The sequence below is a fragment of the Eurosta solidaginis genome, chromosome X (assembly GCF_040869045.1).
Source record: "Eurosta solidaginis isolate ZX-2024a chromosome X, ASM4086904v1, whole genome shotgun sequence".
Taxonomy (NCBI): Eukaryota; Metazoa; Arthropoda; class Insecta; order Diptera; family Tephritidae; genus Eurosta; species Eurosta solidaginis.
The window spans coordinates 18371909-18384752 of NC_090324.1; positions in this window are offsets into that span (position 1 = coordinate 18371909).

Here is a 12844-nt window from a genome sequence, read left to right on the forward strand (position 1 = left end):
CTCGAGATCTAGGCCAAAACGTGGACCCGGCTACCCCTAGAATGTGTTTATAGAATATGGATAACAAATGAAAGCTGTTGATGAGTGCTTTAGTACAGGGTTGTTTTCATACCAATTTGTGAAGGGTCTCGAGATATAGGCCAAAACATGGATCAGGGTAACGCTAGGATGTGTTTTTACTTTATGTGTATCAGGTTGAAGCTGTTGATGTGTGCTTTAGTACAGAGTAAGTTTTATGCCGCTGCGTGACTAGGGTCTCGAGATATAGGCCAAAACGTGGACCCGGATACCCCTATAATGTGTGTGTAATATGGATATCAAATGAAAGCTGTTGCTGGGTGCTTTAAAGTAATTTTCATTTCGATATTCGATTTAGTCGCATCAACCTAGCAAAACTGATAAATATGCATGCGAAGCCGATATTAAGACATGAATTAATAACACCCACATACCTATTTACATACGTCCTATTCGATTTGCCTGAAATTTGGTATATAAATTTGCCTATATTAGTATTTACGATCCTTTTTTCCAGGAAGTAGACCAGAGGCGGACTGAGACTGGGATTAGGACTAGGACTGGGACTCGGATGAAGAAGAATGAGAAAAACTTGAGAGATGAGAAAAGAGAGAAGGAGACTGAGAAAGAGATAGAATGAGACGAAGATAGAGATAGATGAGGCGAAAAAGACGGAGGGTGGAGTGAATAAAAGGATTAAGAAAAAGTGAAGAGGGGAGGAGGGCACAGTTAGACGGAAAAAGCTTATTAAAATGTATGCAGATAGACCAAATTTAGGGCAGAACAACGTCCGCGGTGTCTGCTTGTAATAAAATAAAAATCGTCACGTTGTACTCAGTTTAATTTTAAAAAACTCCGGGATTTTCAGCGTATTCAATTACACGTTGTATATCTCACTAGTGGCCATATGCCTCCTCTCTTAGGCAAGAGAGAATGGTTTATAGCCTATGCTAGCCCAATGTTTATGGAAAACTTCACATTCATCCATAGAACATAATAGCTTCATGCATTAATCATCTATTCGCTAGCTTTTCGTTGATGAAACTACATTGTGAGGAAACCTGCATCCATTTACAATGAAATAAAAGTAACAATATAACTTCAATAAGATATTTATGAAGAAAAATCTTTTTTTGAGACTTCTGTCCCGCAAAAGTATTTTAAAGATCGGGCTATAGAGTTTACAATAGACAGAATAACCAAATTACATAACCTGTCTTGTCTCATAGAGTTTCTTAAATATGGTTTTATCAGCTGAAGGCACTCGAGAGGTGAATGGACTCTACACTAAGGAAGTCCTTTGAGGAACTTGGCGCTGTTGGTTAGCGGGAAGTTTTCGGACTATGCGATCTAATGCAAATTAAGCTGAGACTGGTGGAGAACTGGACAAGTAGTAAAGTTCTATCAGTCAATTCAGCCAAAACTGAACTGGTTCTGTTCACTTGGAAATATAAGATACCTGCGTTGCAGGTACTAGCGGGTACTACCCTGACGCTGAGGGACTCTGCCAAATACCTAGGAGTAATTTTGGATAGGAAACTCTCCTGGACGGAAAACGCTCAAGAGCATGTGAGAGAAGCAACGGTAACGCCGTACAGCTGTAGGGGAGCTGCTGCGCGAAGATGGAGACTATCACGGGATATTACCCTTGTACACTGCTGTGGTTATTTATTTATTTATTTATTATTTAAAGTCGACGAAAAACTTGAAATGGTCGACTTCATACTATAAAAGATATATAAATATACAACTCAAACGTTAAAATTTAAGATATATCGAGATTTCAACAATGTTATATTACTAACAAAGATATATTATTGAACATTACAGTCTAATTTCAGAATATAATAATAAGAAATATGAGCAGAAATAAGATCTTATACCGAGATATTATACTGGCGGAATGCATCAGATTCCGCTCAGCACGATTTCCGAATGCAGTGGATTCCAATCTTGCTTTTGGAATGCAACAAGATTCGAATCAGCATGCCATGGGAATCCGGCAAAGCTAATGAGGATACGTCATCACAAGGCATAAAAAAGTAACATGACTTGTGTTGTTGGAATGCACCGGATTCCAATCAGCTCGATGCCTGACCCATAAGATTATACTGCCGGAATGCATACGATTCCGGTCAGTGACTCATGAAAAAGCATGTTTTTAACATTGTTGGAATGCACCAGATTCCAATCAACACAGTACTGTCTTGTTCCTTGTTAATGATACAAGTTGATAAATGTTCCTCCATCCTTATACGAGATCGAGCCTGTTTTTTACGGAAGAAATAAATGCCGGCATATTAAATTAGCTGGTATTTTTTGGATTAGATATGCAAGTATTGCATTACGTATAGTGGAAAAAGTACATTTAAGACTGATACAGTTATACAGGTCATTGTAGTGCGCGCACCAGATAAGAAGAGGGTTATTTTTAGGAAAGCTTCGACCACAAAGGGGTAAATAAAAAGGAGCGTAGTGCCTGGATACTCTAGAGGGAACCGCAAAAAACTAGCGGCTGAGAAGGTCCGCAGAATCAACTTCTCCAATAATGAGCTTATGGATGAACAATACCCCCAGTAATATTCTCCGACTTTCCAGAGTGGGTAAGTTAATAAGAAGTCTACTTCTGTATGGTGGAAGGTGGATACTTGAGTCCCAATTAAGGCCACGCAATGCGAATATCAAAAATTGCTTTTGAACTGACTCAAGACGCTTTATATGCTTTTGTGAGGTACGGATCATCGAAGTCTTTAGCCAATCTTTTAAAAAATCCAAGTACACCCAACGCTCTGTTGGCAATTGCATGTTAAAATTCAGTTTCGGATCAAAAAGGATACCTAGATCATTTGCATTTTTTTACGGGAGAGAGTAAATAGAAATGAGGGATTTTATGATGAATGCTGCCGTAAAGTTACAAAATTTTTCATCAAACTTTGTACGAGATGGATTCAAGCGAATAACACCAACGTTAATTTTCTTGGAAAATTTCCTTCATGGTTTGAAGAAGATAACAAATTTAAAGGCATGTTCAGTTGCGAACAAAAGAACAAGATAAGGCTATAAGAAAGCTTTTGTTTGGGGTAAATTCAAAAGTTTTGGAGGGGTTGATCGTAGCAGTCCTTTCGGACAAATGACTACTGAAAGGTGGAGATCTGTGGAAAGGGAGCTTATTAGCTTAATGCTTAAGATGATGCGGGAACAATCAAGTAAGCCCCTTCCAAACTCTGATTCAGGGGGATGGTATAATGGTGTGAAGATGATAGCGTGCGACAACATCGCGAGCTGGCGGTGGCTGGAGGAAGTGGTTCCAAACCTCCAAAGACAAGGCACGAACCCGCGGTTTGAGGTGGTGGATAAAGCGCAAATCCCCACGGTACCAAATGTTAATGTACCAAATGTAAATATGTGATGAAGTCGGAGGATACACTGCGAATTTTGCAGAATCAGAATACGAACATACCGACACAGGATTGGAAGGTACTTACTGTATCTAGGCCTACGGAGGAAGGTCAGTTCTACATCTTCCAAATAAACAAGCAGGCGGAGGAAATATTGTACACGCAGCTTGGAAAAATGTCCTCTGGTACAGGCAACATTTATATGCGACTCAGGAAAAGAAATCTCGAGTATAAAAATCCTAACACGCTGGAAGTGGGCGAAGTCGGAAAGGACCTCAAAAGCCTAATGGAAAAAAGATAGATGGAGGTAGCCGACGTCACCACGAAGGTGTTAGAAGAGGACCAACAGCCAGATGGTGCTGTGAATCGCACAGAGGAACACCCGGCACAACAGTCACAAGAGGGTGAAGGGGGCTTCGAACACTCTAAACCAAAACGGCAAGGGGAGGACGACGATGTCACGACGAAGGTGATGGAGGGGGACAAACAGCCCAATGGTGCTGCGAGTCCTACAGATAAACCTCCAACACAGTAAAGTGGCGTCGAGCGAACACCTCCTAACCCTTGAGGAGGGTTCGTTTGACGTGGTGCTGATCCAGGAGTCGTGGCTCTCATCGGGAGGAAAGGTTTCTGGACTTAACGCGCGCGGATTTGGCGTTTACTATGCGCAAATGGAAGGAAGGGTGCGAGCTGTAGTAATGGTAAGGAAACAGCTGCATTCATATATGCTGCCTAATTACGCTACTGAGGACCTCGTAGTGGTAGCCGTTGAGCAAAGGAATAAGCAAGCATTTATCCTGGCATGCTGCTACATGGCCTATGCTGCGGAGGTTCCACCGATGGAGTGCAAGAGGCTAGTACAGGGCGAAGGGCGCAAAGGGCGGTTGGTCATAGGCGCGGATGCAAATGCGCACCACAATTCGTGGGGAGGAGCAGATACGAACGAGAGAGTCGAATCTCTATTTTGTTACATCCTGCAAACCAATTTGCAGATAGCCAACAGGGGAAATTTCCCTACACACATTGGTCCAACATCCAGCAATGTTTTAGATATTACACTGAGCTCCGAACGTGATATATCAAGGTATGATTGGATGGTTCCTGATAGAACATCCTTCACGGACCATGCGTATATCAGCTTTAGCATCCCCCTAAAGAGGGTAGAGAAGGGAGGAACCTTTAGAAACCCTAGGTCAAAAAACTGGACTAAATTCCAAAGACAGGTAGAAACGAAACTGGGACAACCCAAAGAGGTTGCCAATGTGGAAGAACTGGAGGAGTCCAATGAATTCCTAACAAGGACGCTTATGACTGCGTATAACAACGCTTGCTTTTAGGAAGATTCAGAGGAAAAGCAAAGCCGCCATGGTGCAGCAATTGGCTGAGTCTTCTAAGAAGACAGGTAAGAGAAATGTTTAAGCTAGCAAAGACCGCGGAAAGCGAAGCATGTCGGGACGAGTACAGGGATCTACTGAAGATCTACAAGCGTAAAATTTCCAGGGCGAAGAGAATCTCATGGAAAAGTTTCTGTACGGACACTGAGTGCTCCAGCGAAACAGCACGGTTGAAAAAAGTCCTAGCAGGGGGAAACATAGTCCTGGGACTAATAAAGAAAGAGAACGGGGAATAGTCACGTAATAGTGAGGAATCCCCTGAGGTGCTTCTCGGTACAAATTTCCCATCGGGATATGGTTTAGAAGAGCCAGCAGACAGCACTCACACTTCGATCGCGGAGCGGGTAGTGCCGGTCTTGATGACCGATACCAAGATCGAATGGGCAGTGAAGACGTTTTTTAAGTTTAAATCGCCGGGCCCAGATGGTATTTTACCGGCCATGCTACAAGTTTCAAGTAGGGCGGTCGTGGAATGGCTTAAAATAATATTCGATGGGTGCATAAGTTTGAATCATGTACCGCACTCTTGGAGAACTGCTCGTGTAGTTTCCTACCAAAGGCGGCGAAGATCGGTCACGTGTATCCCAAAGACTATAGACCCATTAGCTTAACATCATTTTTGCTCAAAACTATTGAGCTGATAAATGTGCACATAAGGTCCAACGTGGATGAAAAGCTGCTCTCCGCAACACAACATGCGTACACCAAAGGCAAGTCAGTAGACATCGCATTGCATAGGGTGGTAATAAGCATAGAGAAAGCCCTGGAATATAAGGAATATGCTCTAGGAGTCTTCTTAGCCATTGTCGGAACTTTTAATAATGTTTCTAAATGGGCAATTATGGATGGTCTTAATTATATTAAAGTACATCCAGTCTTAAAGAGATAAATCGGCTGCATGTTAAATTGCTGGTCATCAACTAACTGCTCAGGCGATTCGATGAGGGACCCGTAAAACTTGCGGCTTACGCGGATGATGTTGCAATTGCATAAGTGGAAAGTGCCTTTCAACGATTAGTTCTTTGATGGATCGGGAGCTTCGGGATATTCATACCTGGGTATCAATTGTCGGGTTGAAAGTCAACGAGTATAAGACGGATATGGTCTTTTTTACAAAGAGGTACAATGTCCCAAATTGGATCAGGCCTAGGTTAAGTGGGGTGACCCTACAGGAGAAACCTCGCTCAAAATATCTAGGAATCATCCTAGACAGTAAGTTGCCATGGAAGCTCAACATGGAGGAGAGGGTGAAGAAGGCTTCAACGGCACTTTATACATGTAAAAGAATGCTGGGGTGGACGTGGGGCTTATCGCCCTTTCTTTCTCATTGGGTTTTTACAGCGATTGTAAGCCCTTTTATATACTATGGAGTTCCTGTTTGGTGCAAGGCCACACAAAAAACAACATACCGCAAAAAATTAGAAGAGTTATGCAGACTACCAATGCTTAGCATTACGGGAGACCTGAAAACAACCACGACAGCTGCACTGTGTGCCATTCTGCACATTCCACCTGTAGACCTGGTAGCAAAGAACATAGCGTTAACAACTTCAACCAGGCTCGGTGCCTCGGGGCAGCGTGAGCGCCGACCATATGGCCATAGTAGTATAGCGTCATCAATCACAAGACGAACAGACTACCTGATTCCCTATCTGCGCTTCGAGGGCGATCTTAAGGCCACAATAGAGGTGGACGGTTGGCGCAAGAGTGCTCAACTGGTAGACGAGGTGATACATGTGTACGCAGATGGTTCAAAGGTAGTGGAAAGTGTAGGTTCTGCGGTATACTGTGCTGACCCGGAAATAAACAGATCCTACAGGCTGCCGGATTACTGTAGCGTTTTCCAAGCGGAAATAGTATCCGTAACTAAAGCAGTAGAAACCCTGGAAGAAAATAGCCCAAGCTGCAATCGTTTTAACTTTTATATTGACAATCAAGCAGCAATTAAGGCAATAATATCGCGTAGCACAGCATCTAAATGCGTGTTAAAGTGTAAGCAGTCCCTGGAGAGAATCGAGACAGGGAGAAACATACATCTATATTGGGTCCCTGGGCATATGGGAATAGATGGGAATGAAAAGGCGGATGAACTAGCTAAAAAGGGCGCATCCCTTAAAGCTTGCTCCGTAGACGTCCCAATTAGGCTGGGCGAAATTAATAGAAGGCGAGAGGTGCACATGATCGACCAAGCAGGAAAGGGGTGGGTGCAAGCGCGGGCTGTAAATTGTCGAAGATTATGTGTAGGTCTTACAACCTAAGACTAAAAAATTTGTTCTATCATTAAAAAGAGAGGACTGTAGACTCATGACGGGTATTCTGACTGGACACTGCCTTCTGGCGTCACATGGGTATAAATTAGGCTTGGTGAGTGATAGCAGATGTAGGAAGTGCGGGCTGGAGGAAGAAACGATCGAGCATGTTCTGTGGTCGTGCCCTGCGCTTGCCAGGCTAAGGCTCCGGCTATTAGGAGTGATACAGCTCTTCTAGAAGCAGCAAGTGGCTTAAGTCCTAGGAAGCTTCTAGTATTTGCCAAGAGGACGAACTTATTTTAAAACATATGTCCTGATTTTTGATAGGGTTTTTCAGTTTGGTCGTTAAAAAAAATTTCTGGTAACACTACGGGCATATTCAGTCTACGTGAGGTCCTCATGGACCGGTCAGTTCAACCTAACCTAACCTCATATACTCTCTGTGCAAAGCACCCTAAGTATAAAAAGTATACATTAAAACAAACCTTAAGGGCAAAGTGTTCTAAGAGTCATTTATAGTCCTTAGCACTGTCTTTAAGACGACTTAAAGGCTTCATAAAGCGGACGACAAGTAAGAAAATTATAACAAAAATTCGATTAAGCTCTTTTTAGAAAATTTAAATAAAAGAGGTGTGTGTCATACTAATTATTTAAATAAAGCTGACACACTGAAATCTTTTCGTTCTATACCATTCATGCCTTTTCCTTTCTCCGTGTCTTCTTTCTTTATTTGTTAACTACTATTTTATCTATATTCAGCAAAAGGTTATCATCACTACTGCTGTCTTTTAATATTTATTAATTACTTTTCTTTAGTTTTAAGATTTATATCTAAAAATACATAAATATTTAACTATTATCTGTTATATTTAATTTAATTTAGTTAATTTATTTATTATTATAAATGTTAAATTTTTATAGCTCATGCTATTCATGACCAGCACTGTTAGATAATTTGTCAAAATTCTTGTCCTAGGAACAAATTTTCAAATAAAATACAAATACAAATACAAAATAAACCCGAAGGTAGCTGTGCATCTGATGGACGTTATGTTTGTTTATTGTGATTTATGTTGTAAACTATATCTTTCGAGCCCCATGAGGGGTTCTAATGTAATTGTTCAAAAGTAAGTTCTTTAATGGAACAGAAGGGATTTTTCAATGCACATAATTACAATCTAAGTACGGTTGAATGAGTCGTCTGTGTTGCTTTGAAACCTACCTTCATCACTTTTGCCATGAGAGCAGTTCTTTTTACAAAATCACAGTCCTGCAAGCATAGTGAACGAGGGAAAAGCGTTATTTACTCAGGCCATCTTCCGTCGAAATTGTAGCACCAGGAAAGCGGTGGGTTGGTGTTTGCAATACAATTGGTTTAGATTGTCCACTGGATCGTTTCTTTTTACGTTAATGCTTCCACCACTAAAAATGGAACATACGAGTGCAAGCAATTACTTAGTACGAATACTAAGCTGAGGAACAGTGTTTGCAATAAGTAAGGCTGTGCGTAAAGCAATATTTGCCCTCATGTTTTACAAACTGCAATTTCTACTCCGCTGTCAGATAAATATGTTAAAGAGCCCAATTTTTAGCATCAGTGTTTGCAGAACTTTTTGGAAAACTGTGTACGTTGAAAAAAAAAAAGCCATATTAAATAAAATAAAATTGCTAGACTACATTTTTTGTGCAGGTGTGCCCGGGTACCGTATATTTACGTATTGTTATTTGTAATAAAACCATAATTATCAAAACGGAGTCGTCTCTCGGCACCGATTTACCAACTCTCGGCGGGTATCTCTCGACAAAAATCTTCTCGGGAAATTGATAAACCGAGATAAAATGTTTATAGTAAATATGTATTTGTATAAATCCAAAAATAATTATTTCATTTCAATAGATTTTTTTTTTTTTTTTGAGTCGTAGGAAGTTATTACATTGCAATAAGAAAAAAAAATTATTTGAGCAGTCTTTTTAAAATAACATAATATATATAGGAAAATTTATAATATGGAAGTTCCAGGATAATAATTATGGGGTGAAATGTAATTTTTTAGTCTTAAAAATTTTTAATTGGACATGTCTGCGGTTGTGTTGTAAATCCTGTGGTCTGTTATGAAATTTCATGCTTCTATTTAGAAAATTTTTCCAGCATCAATGTTGGCCTAGTTTGTTGATAGTATGCTATAGTTGAATGGATTTGTTGATGCATCAAGCGATATTTGCCAATAAATGGATGACGTCAACCGCAATTCTCATCCCTCCTATCGTCCATAGTCCGCCTATCCCTTCGACGACTCATCCTTACAAGAAGTTTTGCATTATTTTCCATTGGAAGAGAGCTTTTGTTAAGAAATTTGACATACTAATTCTTCTGACCATGAGTAGGGCCCACTAAAATAGGCTTAGGTTAGGTTGAACTGGCCGGTCCCTGAGGACTTGGTGTTACCAGGAGATTGTTTTAACGACCAAACTTAATAACCCTACAAAAACCCGGACCTATGTTATAAAGTAGTTCTGTCCTCTTGGCAAACTTGCTGCTAGCAGATCTGACAGCTCTATCACTCCTAATAGCTGGAGTCTTAGCCTGACAAGCGCAGGGCACGATCACAAAATGTGATCGATCGTTTCCTCCTCCAACCCGCATTTCCTACATCTGCTATTACTGACCAAGCCTAATTTAAAGACATGTGACGCTAGAAGGCAGTGTCCAGTCAGAATACCCGTCATGAGTCTACAGTCCTCTCTTTTTGATGATAGAAACAACTTTGTTAATCTAAGGTTGTAAAACCTACACATAATTTTCGGCACTTTACAGCCCCGCGCTTGAATGCACGCTTTCCCGCTTGGTCGAGCATGTCCACATTTGGCCCTCGCTTAACCTCGCCCAATCTAATTGGGACGTCTACGGAGTAACCTTCAAGTGATGCGCTCTTTTTAGCTAGTTCATCTGCTTTTTCATTATCATATATTCCCATATGCCCTGGGACCCAATATAGATGTATGCTTCTCCTTGTACCGATTCTCTTCAGAGACTGCTTGCACCCTAACACGCATTTAGATGCTGTGCATGCGAGATTATTACTTTAATTGCTGCTTGACTGTCAATAAAAAAGTGAACACGATTTCAGCTTAAGCTATTCTCTTCCAGTGTTTCTACTACTTTGGTTAAGGCTAATATTTCCGCTTGGAAAACACTACAGTAATCCGTCAGCCTGTAGGATCTGTTTATTTCCGGATAAGCACAGTATACCGCACACCCTACTCCTTCCACTACTTTGGAGCCATCTGTGTACAAATGTATCGCCTCGTTCGCCATTTGAGCACCCTTGCGCCAACCGTCCACCTCTATTGTAGCCTTAAAATCTCCCTCGAAGCGCAAATAGGGAATCAGGTAATCTGTTCGTCTTGTGATTGATGACGCTATACAACTGTGGCCGCATGGTCGGCGCTCAAGCTGCCCCTAGGCACCGAGCTTGGTTGCAGTTATTAACGCTAGGTTCTTTGCTACTAGGTCTACAGGTTGAATGTGCAGAATGGCATTCAGATGAAATTTTTGGAACAGTATGTGTTCCCACGCCTGTTCGAAAAAAATTTGATTCTATATATCTAGTCCGTATCTTCGGAACCATTTCAAATATATATCTAATAAATGATGTATTAGGTATTAGCCTAAGCGAAGAAGAAGGCTAAGAAGAGCTGGATAATAGAGGGAAAGGAAAAGTCGAAGGAAGGAAAAGTCAGAAGGAATGGAAAAGCCAAACGAGAGCGGTTACAGAAAGGAATATTATTCGATTCGAGTTCAATACTCAACTCCCGAGAAGCTAGCTGATGAAGAAGTGAAATTCAGAAACATGTCCTAGTAACCATCGCCGTTTGTAAACTTGGCTATTTTTCTCTAATATCAATAACAAAAACAAATGTATAAAGTAATATGAGCATGTCTCGCTAATTAAATACAGATGATATTATTGATATAATAGTAACAGTCGAAGTACTTCTAATTAAATGCTGTAAAAATAAAAAGAATGTTACTAAGCTGTCAAAATGCGCCTAAAACATTCCACAAAATTAGGATTTAATGACACACAGAATTAGTATATACCTAAGTGATGAATAAAAGGCATAGCAACAAAAAGGCAATGCTTAGAGACCAACTGCAAAGCGAGCAGGGGGGCATTCATATGGTTGAGTGGTTAACGGGCATCTGCCTTTACACCAGTATGAAGTATGAATGTTGGAGATTCAAGTTCAATACTCATCTCCCAAGAAGCTAGCTGATGAAGAAGTGAAATTCAGAAACATGACCTAGTAACCATCGCCGTTTGTAAACTTTTATTCAGTAGGCGATGCCACATCCATTTCCAAAAATTTTTACGTTTATTGAGTTAACTCTATGTGGGTTACCTACATTATAAATTTGATGTTAATAGCACAAATAGGTATCGGAATATCGAACAAATCTACTTATAGGAAATATTTGAAATAAAAAATATTCGTGGTTATTTGCCGATTACGCCCATATTTAGTGCAAACCTTGTGATTAGAAGAAGTAGTAGGCCAAATTTCATTACAATACCTTTATTTAAATGAAAGTTACTGCAAAATTTCCCTGAGAAAGAGTCTTCGAACGGATACGTGGACTGATGGCCGAATTTTTAAACTTTAATTTTAGTTTGCTTCAGGCTACCGACTTTTTGGATGATTTTAGACTGCGGAGACTACTGAAAAGCAACATTAATGGAAAACAAACAATTTTTGATTTATTCAATAATTTTTAAACAAGTCCAATTTTCACATCCATTTTGCAACAGATGTCGCAGTGTTGTGAATATCAATTGGCAAGAACCAATTAATGAAGACAAACAAAAAACCGCTGTGATGGCTGAATGGTTATAGCAGCGGCGCCTAAACGTTGCCGATGAAGGAATTTAGCAGTTCCCTAAATGGATCTATACAACGATTTTTGGCAGTTGTCTAAATTTTTTTCTTTCTTCTATTCTAATTTAAAAATGTATTATAACAATAATAATGATAAAAAATTATGGTTAGGCCTTGAGCTCGATTCGAACCCGCGATCTTACAAATCAATAGGCCGATATAACAACAAAAATTGTTAATACATCCCAGAGCACGGGAAAAAAGTGTCAATAAAATATGACACAATGGCAGCATTGCCATCAAACAAGTCCAACTTTCACATCCATTCTGCAACAGATGTCGCAGTGTTGTGAATATCAATTGGCAAGCACCAGAATAGAAGTAGGATTAATGAAGACAAACAAAAAACCGCTGTGATGGCTGAATGGTTATAGCAGCGGCGCCTAAACGTTGCCGATGAAGGAATTTAGCAGTTCCCGAAATGGATCTATACAAGGAGCTTTGGCAGTTGTCTAATAATTTTGCTTTCTCTACTCTAATTTAAAAAATTTTTCAATTAAGAAAAAATTTATTATAACAATAATAATGTTAAAAAATTATTGTTAGGCCTTGAGCTCGATTCGAACCCGCGATCTTACAAATCAATAGGCCGATATAACAACAAAAATTGTTAATACATCCCAGACAACGGGGAAAAAGTGTCAATAAAATATGACTCTATGGCAGTATTGCCATCAAACAAGTCCAATTTTCACATCCATTCTGCAACAGATGTTGCAGTGTTGTGAATATCAATTGGCAATAACCAGAATAGAAGTAGGATTAATGAAGAAAAACAAAAAACAGCTGTGATAGCTGAATTGTTATAGCAGCGGCGCCTAAACGTTGCCGATGAAGGAATTTAGCA